Raw genomic sequence first — 11,546 nt, 5'->3', positions numbered from 1 at the left:
TATAAATATATCCACGATTTTTAAAATTATATATATATAGTTAATAATGTGATTATTAATATTATTATTATTACAGCTGAACGCATTCATGCATGGTCTCACTCTCTCTCCACACACACACACACACACACACACACACACACACACACACACACACACACACACACACACACACACTCACACGCACACACACTCACACGCTCACACACACACACACACACACACACACACACACACACGCGCACACAGGCACACACACACACACACACACACACACACACACACGGAGCATGTTAGCTGTAGCATGTGTAGCATCGTCGTTATTTTAATCCTGCCTGCTGTCTACCACAAGCTGCAGACAGCTAATCAATGACACAGAGATGTGGTACTGTTATCTCTGTTATTCTAACCTCTGCTTGGCTTCGACACGTATCGCTCGCGCTCTTTCATATTTTGTACGCATTTGCTTTTGTCCTTAAAAAAAAAGTCAATATCGCATCCTAGCTGACGTTATGTAGCTAGCTAGCTGGATGGCTAACCTAGCTAGCTAGCTAGTTAGCCTAGCTAGCCTAGTATTCATGGTTGTATTTATTGTTGTGATGTTTTTAATTAGAGGGGGTGGGGGGGGAGTAGACATTGGGAGATAAATGTTGTTTATTTTTTGGGGGAGCTATAATAACGTGCAACAGGGAGGATTAAATTGTTGTATGCTGTGACTGGATTGATTTTCATTATTTAATATTTATTTTTAGCAGGTTAGCTAATGTGACTGTATTTGAAGCGAGCTATCTGTGTAGTCTGGCTAATGTGTGTGTGTGTGATGTGTGTGTGTGTGTGGGGGGGGGGGGTATATTTTTAGGGCATAATTTATATTATTATTGAGAAACTAATAATTTTTGACCACAGCAGGTGGTTGGAGAAAAAGAAGGGGAAAAAAAAGATTGTTAGCATAGTATCAGTCACCATTGTAAACCCATGGCCACGTTAGCTTCAAGCTAACTGCAAGTGATGATGGCTGCTTGTGCACTGTCTGTGGTTTTGGCATTCTGTAGAATTTAATTTGTGTAGAACATTTGCAGACCTGTAAGGGTCCATTCGGTTATAGTTCCATTTGTATTGGCCTACTCTCATTTACAGACCTGTAACTGTAAGGGTCCATTTAGTTCCATTTGTATTGGCCTACTCTCATTTACAGACCTGTAAAGGGTCCATTTAGTTCCATTTGTATAATCCTACTCAGAGTTACAGACCTGTAAGGGTCCATTTAGTTCCATAATTTGTATTGGTCTATTCTCAGTTACAGACCTGTATTAGGGTTAATTTAGTTCCATAATTTGTATAGGTCTATTCTCAGTTACAGACCTGTATTAGGGTTAATTTAGTTCCATAATTTGTATTGGTCTATTCTCAGTTACATACATGTAAAAGGGTCCATTCGGCATTCGGTTAGTTCCATTTGTACACACTCTCAGAGTTACATTCTCAGAGTAAGGGTCCATTTGGTTCCATTTGTGCACTCGAGTTACAGACCATGTAAGGGTCCATTTAGTAATTTTAGTTCCATATTTTGTAGGCTACACTCAGAGTTACAGACCATGTAAGGGTCCATTTAGTTCCATATTTTGTAGGCTACACTCAGAGTTACAGACCATGTAAGGGTCCATTTAGTTCCATATTTTGTAGGCTACACTCAGAGTTACAGACCTGTAAGGGTCCATTTGGTTCCATATTTTGTAGGCTACACTCAGAGTTACAGACCATGTAAGGGTCCATTTAGTTCCATATTTTGTAGGCTACACTCAGAGTTACAGACCATGTAAGGGTCCATTTAGTTCCATATTTTGTAGGCTACACTCAGAGTTACAGACCATGTAAGGGTCCATTTAGTTCCATATTTTGTAGGCTACACTCAGAGTTACAGACCTGTAAGGGTCCATATATTTGGAAGGCCCTCAAGGAACCACTAGTGTCCCTGGACCCAATACACACATGATATTGTTTTATGCATAAAGTCAAGAACATAATTTCAAGCACTACTGTACTCTTTTTATAGTGCTCAAAGTGATTGAAATGAAATGAAAAATGTTTGTGTACTATTATAAAGACATGAGCAGACTGTGTATTATTATTATTTTAATGATACAGAGTTCACCAGACCAGTTCTTCTCAAAGTGTACCCTCGAGAGTGTTCTAGGGGGTCCCTCGGTACAATAGTTACATCAACATCAGTTTGACCATTTAGGCCTGGAGTCGAAAAAAAAAAAAGTCTTCTAAATCATGACAGTTTTCTGAAATACCTATGTTTCTAGGCCTATATCACTCAATATTTCATGGCAAGGACCCCACAAATGATCTGTAATTGGCCTCCGACCACCATCTGCAAATATGTTGTTCCAGGGAAAATATTTTCCAAGATTTGAGGCACATTTTCACGATTTTCCAGAAATAGCAGATCTGCAAGCTCGTAGCTCGGCACTCGGTGCCGCGCTATGAGCTTGTACTGTAGATCTTCTATTTTTCAATAGCTAAAGTATAACGGAATGCTTAAAATACCAAAAGGGGTTCCCGTAGAGAATGGGTTAAATTGGGGTCCATCCAGAGACCCTCAGGGTTCCAGGTCTGTAACTCTGAGGAGAGACTTTTGTGGATTACAAGGATTTATTTATGGACACGAAATTGTTCGAAAGCAGAAAAAAAAAGATCACTCGGCTACAATAAGTAGATCTACAAGCTAACAACGTGTTGCATCACGGCACGCTGTGAGCTTGTAGATCAGTCGTTTTAAGGCAAGCGGAGCACCTCCTCCATGGGATGGAGTATACATGAAGTACTGTTCATGTCAAGGTTCAAGTTGGTGTTGTGTACATAAGAATAACACGGTTTAAACTGCCTCCCCCTGGCCAGCCGGGGCGCCTGATGGAGGGGAAAGGAACTGGTCTCTATACTGCCTCCCCCTGGCCAGCCGGGGCGCCTGATGGAGGGGAAAGGAACTGGTTGGAATAACGTGTTCCTTCCATGCGCTACGTCCAACCAGGGAAACTCCCCCCCTGTCAGGTGTAAAGGAGCAACTTGGACACTCAGGCATGAAGGAAGCATGAGTTCAAGTCCGTTGCTCTCCCCTTGTCCCCCATATATGGGGACTAGGTTGGTGGAGGGTGTGTAGAGCCCAGGATCACATTAGATAATTGACACAGGGGTGAAAAATGGGTTACAAAATTGTGGGATAAAAAAGAATAACACGATTTTGTCTTCAGACATTGTAGCAGCATAAGCATTTTTTTTTTAATACAAATAACATGATTATAAACCTACAACAGCAAGGAGAAAAAAAAGGATAATCAAGAGTGCGTGCGTGCGCATCCCAGTTCTCAATCATTTTCATGTCGGGCATTTTTTACAATTTGCACCATTTAACTCCCATTTCAGTTTATATGGTTATAATGTGGTTATATATATTCATGTAGAAAACAGAGGAAGAAATGATTATTATAACTAAAGCTAGCAAAATAAACTATAATAAAAAATAAAAATAAAACAGTAGTTTGCATAACATGGATGGTCGTTTTTGTTTTATTGCGTCTATAAAACTGCGTTTTGGGATGCAAAATGCACCCTATTTTGAGCGGGAAGTGGGAACCCCTTTTGGTGTTAGCATTACGTTATGCTTTAAGCTATTTAAAAATAGCAGATCTACAAGCTCATAGCGCGCCACCGAGTGGCGCGCTACGAGCTTGTAGGTCTGCTATTTTTGAAAAATCGAAGAACGACTGACATTAGAAACATAGCTTTGTCAGAAAACTGTCAGGATGCAGAAGACATTTAGTAGAATCTGATCTCAGGTCAGAATGAAAACTGTCAGGATGTAGAAGACATTTAGTAGAATCTGATCTCAGGTCAGAATGAAAACTGTCAGGATGTAGAAGACATTTAGTAGAATCTGATCTCAGGTCAGAATGAAAACTGTCAGGATGTAGAAGACATTTAGTAGAATCTGATCTCAGGTCAGAATGAAAACTGTCAGGATGTAGAAGACATCGTTAGAATCTGATCTCGGGTCAGAATGGGTTAATCTCTGTGGTGTACTAATAAGTCTCACCTGTTCTTCCTGTCTCCTCAGGTGCGCTAGTTGCCGAGGGCGACGCCATCTAACGATGTCCTTTTAAGGTCGTGGGCAGGGCTGCCCAAGCCCTGAGGAGGAGGAGCCAGAATCTTAGCCCCTCCTCCCACCCCGCCCCCCCCCACGCCACGGATCGTGGTCGGTCCTCCTCCCCCCCCTCCTCCACCCACGGTGTGACATCATCATGCTGTGGTCCCCTGATTGGTGGACTGTCCTCTGACCAGAGAGACTCTGGACGCGCACGCCCCGCCCCCGGGGGGCAGTCACCTGGTAATAATACCTCAGCTTAACCCATTTTGGTGTTTCTTTTTTTTTATATATATATATTTTTTATCCCATGATTTTGTAACCCATTTTTCACCCCTGTGTCAATCATCTAATGTGATCCTGGGCTCTACACACCCTCCACCAACCTAGTCCCCATATATGGGGGACATGGGGAGAGCAAACGGACTTGAACTCATGCTTCCTTCATGCCTGAGTGTCCAAGTTGCTCCTTTCCACCTGACAGGGGGGAGTTTCCCTGGTTGGACGTAGCGCGTGGAAGGAACACGTTATTCCAACCAGTTCCTTTCCCCTCCATCAGGCCAGGGGGAGGCAGTTTAGAGACCAGGATTACTGCATGTTTTTGTGAGGGTACCTACCCTAGGGGACACGGGGAGAACATGCAAACTCCACACAGAAAGGCCCTTTCGCCAACCCCGCCTTCGGGTATGGGCACTGAATTTGGTGTTTTAAGCATTTGGTTATGCTTTAGCTGTTGAAAAAAATTGCAGATCTACAAGCTCGTCGGTGCCGCGCTATGAACTTGTAGTACTGCTGTTTGTTTTAAAATCATGAATCATGAAAATCTTTGAATATGTATTCTTTCAGAGCATTTTTAACGTTTTTTAGGTAGAGGGTCCCTGCCTGGAACAACATCAGATGGTGGTTGGCGGCCAATTACATATAAGTTTGGGGACCTTGACGTGAAAATGTTTGAGTGACATACGACTGACATAGAAACATGGATTATTCTGAAAACGTTCAGTTAATATGACAATGGGTTCAGACAGGCGCAATTCATATTTTAGAGCCTACAATGTGACAATGGGGGTACCGTCCTAAAGTCGGCTCTTAGGTGCTACTGAAATATCAATTGGCCCTTATTTTATGTTCTTAAAAAGTGTAGCAATAGAGCACCGAAGTCTGACGTCAATAGTAGAGGTAGAGGGCGTAAATCCACAGGTTCATGTACTTTTTATTTGCATTATAATCCCCATAGGGGGGATTTTAGATCGCCTCATATAAGAACTGTGTTTGAAAAATAAACATGTCACCCCGGCCGCTTCACTCATATGGATATGAAGAATCAACTGACTGAGAGAAAACGCTAATGTTACTGCTACTGAATTAGTTACATTTTCGCTAGAAACAGACCGTATCATATTATGAGTGACTGACTGTTGCAAACGATACAGAGACACCTCCCTGACAATAACGCTGAGACAGCTTGTTTATTTTTGGACCACGAAGCTTATAGTAGACGATATTAAGATCACCCCATGTTATTCTCCATAGAGAAATTACTTCTGTGAACCAGTGGAATCGAAGGGATGAGCGAGTGACGTCAGGACTTCGGTGCTCTATTCGGAATTGCTACACTTTTTATGGCCAAATCGGCCACAAAAATCGGTATCGGAAAGGTCTCCAAATAATACACATTATCTAATCCACTTTCACCAGAAAAATGTATAAATGCATCTATATTTAATTTGTGTACTCGTCTCCTTCAGTATAGTCATTCAGTTGTGAAAACACTCAAAACATTATGCTATTTATTGATTGATTGAATACTTTATTAACAGGCCTTGGGCCAATCAATGGGCATTTGATACAGACTTATAGCATGTTATGTGAGACAGCACTATAATTGCATTGTATGTAGTCATAGCACGTCATAGTATATATGTATAGCATGGTATAGTATATATGTATAGTATATATGTATAGTTTATATGTATAGTTTCATTATATAGATATTCCACTGTTGCGTTCTTGGCTTACGCATGTTTCATGATAAATGCTTTTTATGTGATGTATTCCCATGCTTTTTGGTTCTAGCTTAATGTAAGTCGCTTTGGATAAATGCCTAAATTGTAAATTGCAATCAGCCCCTATAGGGTCCACCAAAATCTCCCGGAGGGGGCGTTAACATATGTGTCACGTGGTAGCGGCCGCCGTGTTGGCAGGCATTTCTCGTTTGTTTACAGTCAGCGGCCATCCGTGTGCGTTCAAATTTTTAAACACCAGAGGGAGTTCAACGAGCTCGTTCCTGGCGACAACACAGTGAGCCAACACCAGGATGGAAAGAAAAAACGTCGGCCTCGACATACCTTGCTTACAAGGACAAGCATTAAATGTAGTCGCATTAGTGGTGGTAGAAGATTGAATCCTCTGTTCAGTCAGTGTGTTCATAGGGGTCGAGACCGTCAATATCCTTGATTTTGTTGAGGTAACGCTCTTTTTCCTCAAAGTTAAGCTTGTCCTTGTAAGCAAGGTATGTCGAGGCCGACGTTTTTCTTTCCATCCTGGTGTTGGCTCACTGTGTTGTCGCCAGGAACGAGCTCGTTGAACTCCCTCTGGTGACTGTAAACAAACGAGAAATGCCTGCCAACATGGCGGCTGCTACCACGTGACACATATGTTAACGCCCCCTCCGGGAGATTTTGGTGGACCCTATAGGGCCTCTATAGAGCGTCGCAGTCCCTCCCCCTCGAGAGACCCGGAAAATAAATCCCCGTTCATTTTCCTCATAGACTTTTCAGAAAGTGTTTATTTAAAGACGTTTACGCCGCGGACAAAGACAACTCTTGTCGTGACAAATCATGACAACAAACACAATTTTTCGGGCTGAACAAATAATTATAAAGAAGAAGAAAACGGCAGGTTACAACACTTTTTTTTGTTGTTTTTCTTCTTTCTATTTTGTTTGGTCCAAAATATTGTGTTTGTTGTCATGATTTGTCACGACAAGAGTTGGCTCTGTCTGTACGACGCTTATAAGGTCTTTAAATAAATACGTTTTGAAATGTCTATGAGGAAAAATGCATTGGGAATTATTTCCTGGCCTGGCGTCGTCATGAAAGGGGGCGGGACTGGGCCTGGTGTCGTTCTGAAAGGGGGAGGGTCGCAGTCCCACCCCCTTTCAGAACGACGAGTGGCCCAGGAAATGAATCCCAATGCATTTTCTCCATAGGCTTTTCTTAAAGTATTTATTTAAAGACGGTTACGCCGCGGACAAAGCCAACTCGGATCGTGACAAATCATGACAATGAACACAATGTTTTGGGGGCCGATCAAATCATTAGAAAGAAGAAAATAAAGGCAGGAGACAACACTATTTGAATGCCACAGACGAAAAACACACTATTGATCCATAATGTATAATAAATGATAGATACAGGTTCAGGACTACAAGGCCTTTTCGTGGAGGGGTCAGAATGAAATTTGGACTTGGACTGTTTTTCGTCTGTGGTACTCAATTTTGTTTTGTTATTCCTCTTATAAATTATTTGATCGGCCCCCAAAACATTGTGTTCATTGTCATGATTTGTCACGATCCGAGTTGGCTTTGTCCGCGGCGTAACCGTCTTTAAAGGGCAACTTTAGTTTTTTTCAACCAAGGTTCATGTTTTAGTTTGTTATGAGATAAAGTAAAATAAGAGTGTTAATCTTTTTTCATTTTGCTGCTTTCTTTCATTTTAGGGATTTTAGCTGTTTTTGACAGGGGGGGCGGGGGCATTCGAGCATGGGGCTAAATATGTATTTTTTTACACCATTTTATGGTGATTTCTTTTTTTATGGTTTACTATAGTCCCAATAAACGCCAGGAAATTACATCTGGCCACAGAAGATCACAGGATCTACTGAATGTGAAGGTAGCCTACTGGGGGAAGGCTTATACTGTGTGTATAGGCTCAATATGTCAGTTTGTCACATTCAGTAGATCCTGTGATCTTTTGTGGCCAGATGAAATTTCTTGGGGTTTATTAGGACTATAGTAAATAATAATAAAATAAATCGCCATAACATTTTGTACAAAAATGCATATTTAGCCCCATGCTCGAATGCCCCCGCCCCCCTGTCAAAAACTGCTAAAATCCTTAAAACGAAAGAAAGCAGCAAATGAAAGAAAATGAACACTCACCTTTTAGTTTCTCTAATAACAACCTAAAACATGAACCTTTGTTGAAAAAAACTAAAGTTGTCCTTTAAATAAATACTTTAAGAAAAGCCTATGGAGAAAATGAATGGAGAACCATTTCCTGGGCCACTCGTTGTTCTGAAAGGGGGAGGGACTGCGACGCTCTCTATAGGCTTGTTTCCATTGTGGTCTTCTGTATAATATCGGAATCGGTCAGAATCGGCAGACATGACCCTGTAAAATAATCGGATATCGTCGGTCATAATTTCATAATCACGCACCCCTAACAATGATCAATTATTTGTGTGTGCGTGCGTGCGTATGTGTGTGCGTGTGTGTGTGTGTGTGTGTGTGTGCGCGTGTCTGTCAGTCCCAGCTGGATCCTAGAGACTTGGCTGAGCGGTGGCCTGATGGGTTGATGCCCGGTGAGTCCATCATCATCATCTTCATCATCACCTCCATCAGACTCATCTCCATCAGTCAGCAGATCAATACATCACAGGTCGTACAAACCTCTGTTCCCTAGAGAGCTACCTAGATCTACAGATCTGTTATTTTGATGATACCTGGGGCCCATTGTTTTATGGTGTTTTAAACGTTGTTATAATTTAGATATTGAAAAATAGCAGATCTACAAGCTACAAGCACCACTGACATAGAAACATGGGTTTTTCTTTCAGAAAACGCTCAGCATTTAGAAGACATTTGTTGAATCGTCTTCAGGTCAAAATGGGTTAAAGGACCACTTCACCACTTTTCAACCTATCTAATAATAGGTCCACACTAATAATCATGGAAAAATGGCGCAATCTTTTTCTCCTCGGTCTGTGTCTCATAGGAGGGCTGTGGGCAGTTCAGAAACCATCTTCCAGTGACATCATCGATGGGGAATACAAGCTAATAGAAACTGCAGGCTTTCTAGTCCTGAAAAGTTGCAATGCGAAAATGGAAGCCATCGTTCTCACGATAAAGAAAATCTAAACATTTTTGTAAAATAAATATTGTTTAAAAGAAAAAGCCTAATGATGATGTCACTGGAAGACGGTTTCTAAACTGCCCACAGCCCTCCTATGAGACACAGACTGAGTAGAAAAAGATCGTGCCATTTTATCATGATTATTAGTGAGGACCTATTATATGAAGATATGTTGAAAAGTGGTGAAGTGGTCCTTTAAGCAACTAGTCGACTAGTAAGTCCACTAGTCAACCTTGCTGGTACTAATTGACTAGTTGATTTTCCCGTTTCTTTTGTAGGCCTCAAGATCAGCTAGAAAGGCTAGATTATAGTCTCCAATGTACAGTTTTTAAATGTACGGATGGTTAAAGATGGAGTGCCACAATGTTTTTCCACCCTAAAACATGATCATCAGGTATTATGTGACTGTGTGTGACTTATGTGACTGTGGCTCAAGAGGTAGAGCAGGTCGTCCAATGATCCATGGGTCGGCGGTTCGAATCCCGGCTCCTGTCTACATGTCGAAGTGTCCTTGGGCAAGACACTGAACCCCCAATTGCTCCCGATGTGCTGGTTGGTACCTTGCATGGCTTCCGCCGCAATCGGTGTATGGGTGAATGTAATGCACAATCTATGTAAAGTGCCTTGGATAAAGGCGCTATATAAATGCACCATTTACCATTTATTATTATAATATGAGGAGGAAGAACTTTTTCCAAAAAGTGTACAGTATTTGTTAATACCCAATATTTCTGTTGTGTGAACACAAGGCTGCTGTACTTTATACCCCATAGTCATACTAAGCATTTAAAGTATGAGGTATAAAGTACAGCAGCCTTGTGTCACTGTTGCGCAGCCTAACGCGCACACACGTACAGTACGCACGTACGGTACAAGCACAGTACAGCACCAGTTCAGACGGGTCAGATTTCTTGCATCGTTCCATTTCTGCTTTCTTCTTTGACGTGTGAAAATATCCTCCCTCTCTCTCTCTCTCTCTCTCTCTCTCTCTCTCTCTCTCTCTCTCTCTCAATTTCAATTTAAAAAAGCTTTATTGGCATGATAAATATGTTCTGCATTGCCAAAGCGTACATACAACAAAACAAAAGTCAACATTGCGCACACAGAGACAACGACAAACATCCCAACAATAATGAACAACAAGCGATACAGTAACAATGACAATAAATGAACAAACAGACACATAACAGCAACGTAATGACCCTGTTGTTCAGACAGATATACCTGTCTCTTCTGTCCACTGGCTGTCCCAACAACTACACACGTATTCTGCTGCCAAAACTGTGCATTTGGACTGTTCTCCCAGAACATATTGAAGTGATGAGTTATTAATGCTTTATATTTCTCTCTCTCTCTCCAGACAGTGGATATTAATGGTCTCTCTCTCTCTCTCTCTCTCTCTCTCTCTCTCTCTCTCTCTCTCTCTCTCTCTCTCTCTCTCTCTCTCTCTCTCTCTCTCTCTCTTTCTCCAGACAGTGGATATTAATGGTCTCTCTCTCTCTCTCTCTCCAGACAGTGGATATTAATGGTCTCTCTCTCTCTCTCTCTCTCTCTCTCTCTCTCTCTCTCCTCTCTCTCTCTCTCTTTCTCCAGACAGTGGATATTAATGGTCTCTCTCTCTCTCCAGACAGTGGATATTAATGGTCTCTCTCTCTCTCTCTCTCTCTCACTCTCTCTCTCGCTCTCTCTCTCCAGACAGTGGATATTAATGGTCTCTCTCTCTCTCTCTCTCTCTCTCTCTCTCTCTCTCTCTCTCTCTCTCTCTCTCTCTCTCTCTCTCTCTCTCCATACAGTGGATATTAATGGTCTCTCTCTCTCTCTCTCTCTCTCTCTCTCTCTCTCTCTCTCTCTCTCTCTCTCCATACAGTGGATATTAATGGTCTCTCTCTCTCTCTCTCTCTCTCTCTCTCTCTCTCTCTCTCTCGACAGTGGATATTAATGGTCTCTCTCTCTCGCTCTCTCTCTCCAGACAGTGGATATTAATGGTCTCTCTCTCTCTCTCTCTCTCACTCTCTCTCTCTCTCTCTCTCTCCAGACGGTGGATGTTAATGGTCTCTCTCTCTCTCTCTCTCTCTCTCCAGACAGTGGATATTAATGGTCTCTCTCTCTCTCTCTCTCTCCAGACGGTGGATATTACCACCAGCTGTGCTCTCCTTCCTCCAAGCTCCTGAGTTCGTCCTTCCCTCCGGGGCCCCTCCCCCCCCCCTCCCCCGCCGGACTCGGCCCACCACCACCTCCTGCTCCTCCAGGAGGGGGTGGGGGGGGTG

The 11,546-nt window shown here is 42.3% G+C and overlaps 1 long non-coding RNA gene across 1 annotated transcript; it reads left to right on the top strand.

Annotated features, from left to right (window-relative positions):
• The first annotated feature begins 285 nt into the window (after positions 1-285).
• LOC310867141 lies at positions 286-11,520 on the top strand. The gene is made up of 4 exons (XR_014569973.1): positions 286-385; positions 4,118-4,387; positions 8,674-8,805; positions 11,403-11,520. It is a non-coding gene; the product is annotated as an uncharacterized lncRNA (long non-coding RNA).
• The last annotated feature ends 26 nt before the right edge of the window (positions 11,521-11,546 follow it).

Source organism: Protomyctophum parallelum (genome assembly GCF_964188405.1).
Source record: "Protomyctophum parallelum genome assembly, chromosome: 1".
Lineage (NCBI taxonomy): Eukaryota > Metazoa > Chordata > Actinopteri > Myctophiformes > Myctophidae > Protomyctophum > Protomyctophum parallelum.
Note: the sequence above shows the minus strand (reverse complement) of the source record. Positions and strands in the feature narration are given on the sequence as shown.